Below are 12,476 nucleotides of genomic sequence, written 5' to 3' on the forward strand. Positions count from 1 at the left end.
AATGCGGCCAGGCTCTCCAGGAGCCACCAAGGGGCCTCCCCGGGCTCAACAAGACAAACACGGCTGCCGTGCAGACAGTAGCTCAACCCCACGGCGCCCGAACACCCAGCCCCTGGACGGTGAGACACCTGTTGCTGCAGGTGGCCCGTGGCTCACTGATGAGGCCCGGCCCCAGGCGTACGCCACCTTCTCGGGGGCCACCTCTCCGGTCTGCAGCGGGGTTCTCCTGGGAGCCCCCAGTCACCACAGCACCAGCGTGGCCTGTCTGCAGCCCAAGAAGGTGGGGACACAAGACTGTCCCCCGTGCCCCCCGCATCCCCCGCGAGGCCGAGCGAGCACCAGTGGTGTCTGCGGGGAAGATGAAGGGCTCACGCACAGCCCGCATCTACAGAAGCACAGACTGCAGCCACATGCGCTATGGAACAAACACAAGTGTCCATGCAGGACCCGATGTCTGAATGTCAAGGCCATGCCCGGGCCACAGTGAGAAGGTGCATCCCCCATGCAAGCCACAGAGAGGGGATGGGGGGGGGGTCCATCTGCGATTCTGAGCTCATCGGGCATCACCCCAGAGGGAGAGGGAGAGGGAGAGAGGTAGACAGACGTACAGAGGGAGAGAGAGAGGGAGGGAGAGACGTCTCTCCCTTCCCTGGGGGTTCTCTAGTGCAGCCAAGGCTGAAAACCACTGCATTTTGGGAGATGGGTCCTTGTGGAAGAGTTAAATAGTCGCTCATGGCATTATCGACACATACTAAAAAGGCCCCAAATCTTGGGGAGTCAGGGAGGGGAGTGTCGGCTGCCTCGTAAACGAGGAGAGATTGGGCATCAGAGGAGGTGCCTGTGCAGCCTGCGCCCAGGGCCCCGCAGACTTCATCTCCCAGCGGTGGTCCTGGGCTGGAAGTCAGCGGGGAGGTCAGGCTGTCCAAGCATCAACGTTGACTTCAGGGCTGATCTAAAAGGCGCCTGGGGTTTGTTGAAGCAGAAAAAAGAGAAAGCAGTAGGGAGAGGATGGGAGTGGGAGGGGGAGGGAGCCCCCCTCCTCAGCACTTCTACCGCTCTCCCTCTCTCTCTCTCTCTCTCCCTTTCTCCCTCTCTCCCTCTACCTCGCTGCCTCTCACTCTCCCTCTGCCTCCATCTCTCCCTCTGCCTCTCTCCCTCCCTCTCTCCCTGTCCCTCTTTCCCTGTCCGTCTCTCTCTCTCCCTCTTTCCCTCCCCATCTCCCTCTCCCCCTTTCCCTCTCCGTCTCCCCTTCTCCCTCTCTCCCTTCCTCTCTCCCTGTCCTTGTTTCCCTGTTCCGCACGCTCTGGCTCTACCTCTTTCCCTCTCCCTCTCCCTCCACCTCCTTCCCTCTCTGGAGAGGGAAGGAGGTGGAGGGAGAGGGAGAGAGAGATGGAGAGGGAGGGGGGAGAGGGAGAGAGAGATGGAGAGGGAGGGGGGAGAGGGAGAGAGAGGGTGGAGAGGGAGAGAGTGATGGAGGGAGCGAAAGATGTCTCTCCCTCCCTCCCTCTCTCCCTCCCTCTCTCCCTCTCCCTCCCTCCTTCTCCTCCCTCTCCCTCTGGCTCCAACTCTCCTCCCTCCATCTCTCCCTCTCCCTCACTCCCTCCCAGAGAGGCAGAGATAAGGCAGAGGGAGAGAGGAAGAGGGAGAGATGGAGGGAGAGGGAGAGGGAGGGAGAGAGGGAGAGGGAGAGGGAGAGAGAGAGGGAGAGGGAAATAGGTCTCTTCCTCCCTCCCTCTCCCTCTCTCCTCCTTCTCTCCCTCTCTCCCTCTCCCTCTCTCTCTCCCTGTCCCTGTTTCCCTGTTCCGGTCTCCCTCTGTCCCTCTCTCTCTTCTTCTCTCCCTCTCCCTCCATCTCTCCCTCTCCCTCTCTCCCTCTCCCTCCATCTTTCCCTTTCTGGGAAAGAGTGAGGGAGATGGAGACATGGAGGGAGAGGGAGGAGAAGGAGAGAGGGAGGGAGAGAGGTGTAGAGGGAGAGAGGGAGAGACGTCTTCGCTCCCTCCCTCTATCCCTCTCTCCCTTTCCCCCCTCTCTCTCCCTCTCCCCCTCCCTCTCCTGCTCTCCCTCTCCCTCTTTCCCTCTCCCTCTCCCTCCACCTCCTTCCCTCTCTGGAGAGGGAAGGAGGTGTTGGGAGAGGGAGAGCGGAACAGGGAAACAGGGACAGGGAGAGAGGGAGGGAGAGGGAGGGAGGAAGAGACCTCTTTCCATCTCCCTCTCCCCCCCCTCCTCTCCATATCTCTCTCTCTCTCTTCCTCTCCCTCCCTCTCCCTCTCCCTCCATCTCCCCCTCTCCCTCTCTCCCTCTCCCTTGTCTCTGCCTCTCTATCTCTCCCTCTCTGGGAGGGAGTGAGGGAGATGGAGAGATGGAGGGAGCGGGAGAGTTGGAGGGAGGGAGAGGGTGAGAGGGAGGGAGGGAGAGGGATAGAGAGAGGGAGGGAGAGAGGGAGGGAGCGAGAGGGATAGAGGGAGGGAGCGAGAGGGATGGAGGGAGGGAGAGAGGGAGGGAGGGAGAGACGGTCTTTCGCTCCCTCCCTCTCTCCCTCTCTCCCTCTCACCCCTCTCTCTCCCTCTCCCCCCTCCCTCTCCTGCTCTCTCTCCCTGTCCCTCCACCTCCTTCCCTCTCCGGAGAGGGAAGGAGGTGGAGGGATAGGGAGAGGGAAAGAGGTAGAGGGAGAGCGTGCGGAACAGGGAAACAGGGACAGGGAGAGAGGAAGGAAGAGAAGGAGAGGGAAGAGGGACGGGGGAGGAGGGAAGAGGGAGGGGGGAGGAGGGAAGAGGGAGGGGGGAGGAGGGAGAGAGACGGGGGAGAGCGAGGAGGGGGAGGGGGGAGAGGGATGGGGGAGAGCAAGGGGGAGACGGAGGTGGAGAGGGAGTTGGGAGAGGGACGGGGAGGGGGGAGAGGGAGGGGGGAGGGAGAGAGGGAAAGAGAGAGAGGGACAGAGGGAGAGGGAGAGAGGGAGGAGGAGAGGGACGAGAGGAAGCAGGGAGAAAAGAGAGAAAGAACACACCATCTACATTTCTGTCAAATGACACGGGGGATCCTTACACAACCAGGAGAAAATAAGACAGCGAGGCTCTTTCTCAGCTGGAACTGGAACTGCAGATGGGGCCAAACACCACCAGGGTGGCCACACATGTCCAGCTGCCGCCCCAGCCCCCTGAGTCTGGTCACCAGGTCTCTGAGTGTTTGCTCCAGGGACCTGGGGTTCACCCTGTCACCCTGGAGGTCGGGCCTAGACAGCATGGCCCCGGGCTGGACACATAGGGAGAAAAGCATCCCCACAGGCCAGCTTGTGCGAGCCGATTCAGCTGCCAGATTCTAGAGGCCCGGGATCACCCTGTGGCCCATGAAAGCCAGGAGCCAGGAGGGTCTTGCATCGGGATTCCTGTCCGTTGGACTGGAACGTTTATGTAAGGAGTCTTGGAAACAGTGGTAAGAAGACTGAATTCGAACGAGCTTTAGGATATTATGGACCACTCCGAAGTGTGTGGGTTGCTAAAAACCCTCCCGGCTTCACTCTTGTTGAAAATGAAGATCCCCGAGATGCAGCGGATGCTGTCTGAGAAGTAGACGGGAGAACACTCTGTGGCTGCCGAGTAAGAGTGGACCTGTCGAATGGGGAAGGGAGAAGTCGAAATCGTGGCCGCCTCCTTCTTGGGGTCGTCGCCCTCGAGATGATTATCGGAGGAGGAGTCCTCCCCCTCACCACAGATCTCCAAGACGGAGAAGCTTCTCCCGCAGCCGGAGCAGGTCCCTTTAGTAGATATAGGAGAAGAGAGAGATCACTGAGGAGAGAAATCGCAAGCCGTCCCGATCTTTCTCTAGGTCTCCTAGCCGATCCAGGTCAAATGAAAGGAAATAGTAGACCACTTTGCAAGAGGAGTGGTGCACAGGAAATACCTTCATTTGACAGGAGTATGTACAGAAAATTCAAGTTTCGTTTGAGACTTCAGAAGCTTGATGCACCTTTTAAATGTTTTAGCTGTTCCCGTTTGTCTGTCTCTTGGGACAGTGACACATAAAGGTGTCATTCTCTGTGGTTTGAAATGGGTCATATGAGGCATGTAATATGAAGAATTGTTTCTTTACAATGTTCTCTTAAGCAGAATTGAATTTGCTTTGAATTTTTGGTCTTGCCTAGACTGATAATAAAACTCTAACTCCTGCCCACCTAAAGTGTGATGTTTATTATTATGGAAACAACACTGGCAAACATTAAAAAGACTTTCTGTAGCTGGGATATGGTATGCAGCTGTAGTCAAGCAAGCAGTCTTTAAAAGGTACTGTGAACACAAGCCAGCAGGTAGAAATGAAAGCCGCACCCTTACCCTAGATTAGAGGTTTAAGAATTCCACTAGTCTTCACACTGGACAAGAGGTTGTCCAGTGAGTTTAGCATCTAAGAAGTTTCAAGGAAGTTAGTTAACCTTTGAGTTAGGTCATAAGTCCCCTCTGTGATTGCTGTACATGAATACATAGCTCTTTGTAAAGTTTTTTGGAAGTTGAGATTATCAAGATACCAATGTCCTGCCAGATAAAGAGTATATTGTAGAGCTGAACTTTGAGTTACTGTGCAATTTTTTTTTTCATGCTGTCATTTGTAATATGTTTTGTGAGACTCCTTGGGATTAAAGTTTTGGTTCCAAACGGAACAAAGAAAACAAAAAAAGGATCCACCTGCCAATGCAGGGGACCCGGGTTCGAGCCCTGGTCCGGGAAGATCCCATGTGCCGCAGATCAACTAAGCCCGTGGGCCACAACTATTGAGCCTGCGCTCTAGATCCTGGGAGCCACAACTACAGAAGCCCGCACATCTAGAGCCCGTGCTCCGAAACAAAAGAAGCCACTGTAATGAGACGCACGTGCCCGCAGCAAAGAGGAGCCCCTGCTCACCACAACTAGAGAAAGCCTGTGTGCAGCAATGAAGACCCAACGCAGCAAAAAAAAAAAAAAAGACGCTACTGGCCAGGTTATCAAGGGTAAAATTGTTTGTCACAAGTCCCGTTGATGGTGTGTATCCTTGATGTGTGTATCCTTAATGGTGTGTATCCTTGATGATGTGACCTGAGGAGAATGACATTTTTATCTCTGTCTGGATCTTCTGCCCCAAACCCCATTACTCCAGCCCAACCATAAGAAAAACATCAGAAAACCAACAAATTGAGGGACAAAATACCTGACCAGTCGTCCTCAATACTTTCAAGGTATCAAAACCCAGGGACGTCTGAGAAATGTCACAGCCCAGAGGAGACTGGGACAGAAAAAGGGTGTTAGGGGAAAGCTAGGGAAATTCTAATAAAGTGTGGACTTCAGTTAATAATAACGTATCCATCTCGGTTCCTTAGTTGGATAAGCATGTCGTACTAACGTACTAAAGTACTAACGTGTTGGAAATAGGGGTACTGGGTCGGGGGTCCACAGCACTCTGCACACTCTGTACAGATCTTTGCAACTTTTTTGTAACTCTAAGCTATTCTAAAATTAAGCAACTACTAAACAGAGATAAGAATGTTATTTCCCTGATTTGAACATGGCTGAGTTTGTTTTCATGGTCACATTTGTGCTATCTGGATGTGTTTTGGAATCAGTAGCAAAGGAGAGTTGCCAGCCCCTGGGAAGATGCGGCTGGTTTGCAGGTGGCTTGCTCTGGAGCTGAAGACCACGGTGGGAAGTCTGCAGCCTCGGGCTGCACTTAGAACCATGGGAGGGGATGGGCCAGCTCAGTTAGGGATGGAACCTATAAATAAAACTTTTTCTTTTCCATTATGGCTTATCACAGGATATTGAATATAGTTCCCTGTGCTAGACAGTAGGACCTTGTAGATTATCCATCCTATATTTAATAGTTTGCTTCTGCTAACCCCAAACTCCCAATCCAACCTCCCTCACTCTTTCTCCCTCTTGGCAACCACAAGTCTGTTCTCTATGTCTGTGAGTCTGTTTTTGTTTCGTAGACAAGTTCATTTGTGTCGTATTTTAGATTTCACATATAAGAGAGATCATATATGTGTCTTTCTCTTCTGACTTACTTCACTTAGTATGATAATCTCTAGGTCCATCCACGACGTTGCTGCAAATAGCATTATTTCATTTTTTTTATGGCTGTATATATTCCATTGTATATATGTACCACATCTTCTTTATCCATTCACCCATCAGTGGACATTTAGGTAGCTTCCACATCTTGCCTATTATAAATAGTGATGCAATGAACATTGGGGTACATGTATCTTTTCTTTTTCTTTCTTTCTTTCTTTCTTTCTTTCTTTCTTTCTTTCTTTCTTCCTTTCTTTCTTTCTTTCTCTCTTTCTTTCTTTCTCTCTCTCTTTATTTTTTTGTCACACAGCATGTGGGATCTTAGTTCCCTGGCCAGAGATGGAACCCATGCTCCCTGCACTGGAATCACAGAGTCTTAACCACTAGACCACCAGGGAAATCCCAGTGGTGTATGTATATTTTTGAATTAGTTTTCTCCAGATCTATGCCCAGGAGTGGAATTGCGGGATCCTATGGCAGCTGTATCTGTTCTCTGCACGTCTCACATCAACCGCCTGCACTCCAATCCTTGCTCTCAACATCATCTTCGGGGAACACAACCTGCGACAGGGACCTTGACAAGAAGAAATGGCTCAGGGAAAAGCTAGCTGCACAGGGAGGAGATAGAGGCCATCGACCCTGGGGTGTGGCGGGGAGAGTGGGCACAGAGATTGGTCATTTCATCCCTGATACTCAGCCCTCCTGGCTGCCCCACTCTAGGTCACCTCGGGATACAGAGGTGACCCGGTTAGAGTCCCAGCCTGTGCAGGAATCTCGGGGCACAAGCGGGTCTGAATAATATTAGTGCAGGGTCTCCCCCATGGCACTGGGGTTATTTGGGGCGGGTCATTCTCTGCTGGGGGCCCCTCTTGGGCACTGTGTGGGGTTCAGCAGCATCCCTGTCCCCACCCATTTGATTCCAGGGTCCCCTCCCCCCCAGTTGTGACAACCACAGATTTTCCCCAGACATCACTGAAGAACTGGGGGAGGCGGAAGCAGGATGGCCCTGGGTGAGGACAGCTGTGTTGAAGCAACCAGCTTGGCTTAGGGCAAGGTCTGCCCCAATCCCGTCAGGGCCTGCATTTAGAACTGCCCCTTCTCTCTCCCACCTCCCATGCCCTGCAGTGGTCTCCGAGACATCATCCCCATGTAAGAAATCACACCTTCTCAGTTTACTGTCCCCAGCACCTAGAAGAGTGTCTGCTATGTAGTAGATGCTTCATTAAATACTTGCTGAATAAAGGAGTTGAATAAAGGGATGAGTGGATGAATGAATGAAGGTTACCATGGAAGGAGGGGCGAGATTCCCTTTCTGGCTCTCGGGGGTTGGGATATCAAGTGAAAGATCCATCCTAAATAGGCTGACCAGCCTTCTGGGCTTCCCCGGAAATGAGGGTTTCCGCACAGTTCCAGCGCTCAAATCTGAGCGGTCCTGGGCAAAGTGGGGGCGGGTGTTGGTCACCCTGTGTAAACACAGTAACAATTCCAACTGCAATAGCAATGGCCAAGGACCTCTACGGTCTTATTGACCAGGCACAGTTCTTTACCTGGTGGGGAAGGGTGGGCCAGAATTGGAATTCCGGTGATCCAGGGTGGGCGGGTGAGGGCACACCCCGGGCTTGTGTAGGGGAGTCCAGGAAGGTTCTGGAGGAAGTGACAGTGACACAGGAGGGAGGGAGGAGTCTAAGGAAGAACGTCCCACACGACAATGTGTGCCAATGGCCCTGGGCCCAAGGTCACACCTGACCGGGGCTTGCTTGTTTTCTTTTTTTCTAATTTACTTTTCCCCACATGGATATGCAATTGTCCTAATGCCATTTATTGAAAACTCCTTGATTTCCTCACTTTCTGTCATATCAAGTTCTCACTTTTCTGTTTCTGGACCTTTATTCTCTACCATAGAGCTATACGTCCCATTCTTGCACCACTAGTGCTGTTTCATCACTATAACTTTATTTTTTATTCATTTATTTCTTTGGCCGTGCTGGCGGCATGTGGGACCTTATTTCCCTGACCAGGCTTTGAACCCGCACCCCTTGCAGTGGAAGCTCGGAGTCTTAATCGCTGGACCTCCAGGGAAGTCCCCAGGGCTTGCTTTGACATCCATCGAATGGTGGCGGGTGGGCACGGGGAGCAGCTGTCTGTGAGCCATCCTGTGTAGAAATGCAGGGTGGGGGGCAGGACAGCTGGAGCTGGAGGGGAAGAGGTGGAGGAGGGAGGGAGGGAGGGAGGGATGGCGGGCGGGCGAGAAACAGAGACAGAGAGTTTCCGGAGACAATAGCTCTGGCCGTGTCCTAGGGCATGAAAGCTGAAAATAGCTCCTAGTGCCGGGAACCTTGGAGCCGGAGCCTGGGAGTCAGGGTGACTGTCTCTCCTCCCTGGTGTGTTTGTGGGGGGTGGGGGGGCTCTGGACTTCTCAGGCTGGGAATGGGGTTCACGGAGCAGGGACGGAGCAGGGACCTTTCTCTCTGGGACCTCGCGGGCCATCCTTAGCTCACAAAGCTGAGCCACTCCTGGCCCTACGAGTGGGGGGCTTATCCTCCCTGTCCCCTGGATCACACCCCCTCACACACAACTTCCCCTTGTGTGCTCCCAGCAACCAAGAGAATCTCTTTTTAAGAGATTTGGGGGAGGGGGTAAACATACAAACAAGAGCAGAATGGATACTTTTTCCGAATGGGAATGGCTCTGTGTAACCCCATCCCCAGGGTAACCAGAGTCCTGACCTCTAACACCCTTGACGAGTCAGCCTTGATCTGGGCTTGCAGACCCACGGAAGCTTCCTCATCCCCTCCTTCAGACCCTGTCTCTCCCTCGGCGTCTTTCTGAGAGGCACGCGGGGAAGTGGGACTGCTATGCTGTACTGCTCCTAGAACTCCACCTGGGCTCCACCAGGCTCCAGCCCCCCGCCCTGTGCACCTCTCTGTCCCTGAGGCACCTCAACTGGTAGGAGCAGCATCACCTTCCCTCCCGGGACTTGTGACACTTAAGGGAGACAGAGAAAGGAGAAGCGTTTGGCTCCCTCGCTGGCAAAGAGCAGGTGCTCAATTGTCATAAGTGTCCGTATCAGTGAGGGTTCTCCAGACAAACAGAATCCATAGGTTGTGTGTGTGTATATACACACACACGTACATATATACACGCATACAAAAATATACAGCTGTTTATATATGCAGTACGCATACATATACACATATAGTATATACAATACACAAATACATATATACACACATATATGAAATGCATAGTTTGTATATATACAGTATGTATACACACATATACACATAATATATACAATAGACACATACATATACACATGAAATGCATAGTTTGTATATATATACAGTATGTACACATACATATAACATGCAATATACACAACTAGGTATGTCTATATCATATATACACACAGAAAGATATTTAGGTGTGTATATATACAGTATACATACATAAACATATAATATATGCAATACATACACGTACATATATAGACACACATATACACCTACATATAAAAGCATGTAGAATAAAAATATGTATGTACTGCATGTATAAATTCGTCGTATATATACATACCCATATCATATATAGGATACATACACATACATATATACAATGTATACACACACATACACACCTATATGTAAATATGTGCATGTACATACACATATAAATACATACGCAAGTGTGTATCATTTCCTTTAAAATCAGGAACAAGACAAGGATGTCCACTCTTGCCACTTTTATGCAACAGTTTTGGAAGTCCTAGCCACGGCAATCAGAAAAGAAAAAGCGAATAAATGGACCCAAATTATAAAAGAAGAAGTAAAACTATCACTGTTTGCAGATGACATGATACTATACATAGAAAATCGTAAAGATGCTACCAGAAAACTACTAGAGCTTATCAATGAATCAGTAAATTTGCAGGATACCCAGAAGTCTGTTGCATTTCTACATACTAACAATGAAAGATTGAAAAGAGAAATTAAAGAAACAATCCCATTTACCATCATCTCAAAAGGAATAAAATACCTAGGAATAAACCTACCTAAGAAGACAAAAGACCTGTAGTCCAAAAACTATAAGACACTGATGAAAGAAATCAAAGGTGACACAAACGGATGGAAAGATATTCCATGTTCTTGGATTGGAAGAATATTATCAAAATGACTATATTACCCAAGGCAATCTGCAGATTCAGTGTAATCCCTATCAAATTACCAATGGCACTTTTCACAGAGCTAGAACAAAAAAGTCTTAAAATCTGTATGGAGACACAAAAGGTCCTGAATAACCGAAGCAATCTTGAGAAAGAGAAACAGAGATGGAGCAATCAGGCTCCCTGATTTCTAACTATACTACAAAGCCACAGTCATCAAAACAGTATGGTAGTGGCACAAAAACAGAAATATAGATCAATGGAACAGGATAGAAAGTCCAGAGATAAACCTACACACCTATGCTCACCTAATCTATGACAAAGAAGGCAAGACTATACAATGGAGAAAAGACAGTCTCTTCAATAAATGGTGCTGGGAAAACTGGACAGCTTCATGTAAATTAAAAAAAAAAAAAACTCAACATGGATAAAAGACCTAAATGGACCAGATACTGTATAACTCTTAGGGGAAAACATAGGCAGAATGCTTTGCGACATAAATTTCAGTAATATTTTTCCTTATCTCCTAGAGTAATGGAAATAAAAACAAAAATAAAAAAATGGGGCCTAATTAGACTCAAAAGCTTTTGCACATCAATGGAAACCATAAACAAAATGAACAGACAACCCATAGAATGGGAGAAAATATTTGCAGACAATGTGACCAACAAGGGATTAATCTCCAGAATTTACAAGCAGGTCGTGTGTCTCAATATCAAAAAGCAAACAACCCAATCAAAAAATGGGCAGAAGACCTAAATTGACATTTCTGCAAAGAAGACATGCAGATGGCCAAGAGTCACATGAAATTTGCTCAACATTGCTAAGTATTAGAAAAAGGCAAAGCAAACTACAATGAGATATCACCTCACACCAGTCAGAAAGGCCATCATCAAAAAATCTGCAAACAATAAATGCTGGAGAGGGTGTGAAGAAAAGGGAACCTTCTACACTGTTGGTGGGAATGTAAATTGGTACAGCCACTATGGAGAACACTATGGAGGTTCCTTAAGAAACTAAAAATGGAGCTACCATATGATCCAGCAATCCCACTCCTGGGCATATGTCTGGAGAAAAACATGGTTCGAAATTATACATGCTCCCAATGTTCATGGCAGCACTGTCCACAATATCCAAGACATGGAAGCAACCTAAATGTCCACCAAAAGAGGAATGGATAAAGATGAAGTGGTACATATATACAATGGTATATTACCCAGCCATAAAAAAAGAATGAAATAATGCCATTTGCAGCAATATAGATGGACCTGTAGATTATCATACTAAATGAAGTAAGTCAGACAAAGTCAAATATAATATGATATCGCTTATATGTGGAATCTTAAAATAATGATACAAATGAACTTATTTACAAAACAGAAACAGACTGACAGACTTAGAGCATGAACTTTTGGTTACTGGGGAGGGAGGGGAGGGGGGAGGGAAAGATAGGGAGTTTGAGATTGACACGTACACACTGCTGTATTTAAAATACATAACTAACAAGGACCTACTGTATAGCACAGGGAACTCTGCTCAATATTCCGTAATAACCTAAATGGGAAAGGAAGTTGAATAAGAACTTATACATGTATATGTATAACTGAGTCACTTTGCTGTACAGCTGAAACTAACACAACATTGTTAATCAATGATACTCCAATATAAATAAAAATTAAAAAAATAAAGATAATGAGATTCCTTTAAAAAAATAAAACATACACATCTCGACATTAAAATACCGAAAAAAATCCCATGTTCCAGAAGGATATCAACAATATATTATTCATATAAAGTTTATAAATTAATAGAAGCCTACTATGTATTTTAATTAACATTATTTATATATGAGTTCATTAAGTTACTCTTTATTAATATTTATATACATTTATATATATTTATAGTAATAACAATATATAAATGGTCTGGTGAATTCCCAAGAAGATGAAAAACATGGAAATTTATAGAAATGAGGGGAATTGTAGAGGAGTAGTTATCTAAAATCTATGAGAGTGAAAGGAACTGTAATTGCTAACTCTAATTTTTCTTCCCTTTTTTTTTTACAGGCATATAAATGCCAATAATTTTTAAAATCTCATAGTTGGTATGTGCCTGAAAGTTACCAGCCATACCTTTTATTTATTTGAATATTATTTTATAAGATGGGAATTAACATTAAAATGGAAACAAAAAAATGTGTAGACATAGATTTTTATAGAGCGAGTTCCATGGAGGCCAATGCAAGGAGGGGAGACATTTTGAGAAAGAATTACTTTGAACTT

The sequence above is a fragment of the Delphinapterus leucas genome, unplaced genomic scaffold, assembly GCF_059928025.1.
Source record: "Delphinapterus leucas isolate spDelLeu-1000000601 "Yukka" unplaced genomic scaffold, BTC_Dleu_Yukka2 spDelLeu_asBTCV2_sq53, whole genome shotgun sequence".
In the NCBI taxonomy this organism is placed as follows: Eukaryota; Metazoa; Chordata; class Mammalia; order Artiodactyla; family Monodontidae; genus Delphinapterus; species Delphinapterus leucas.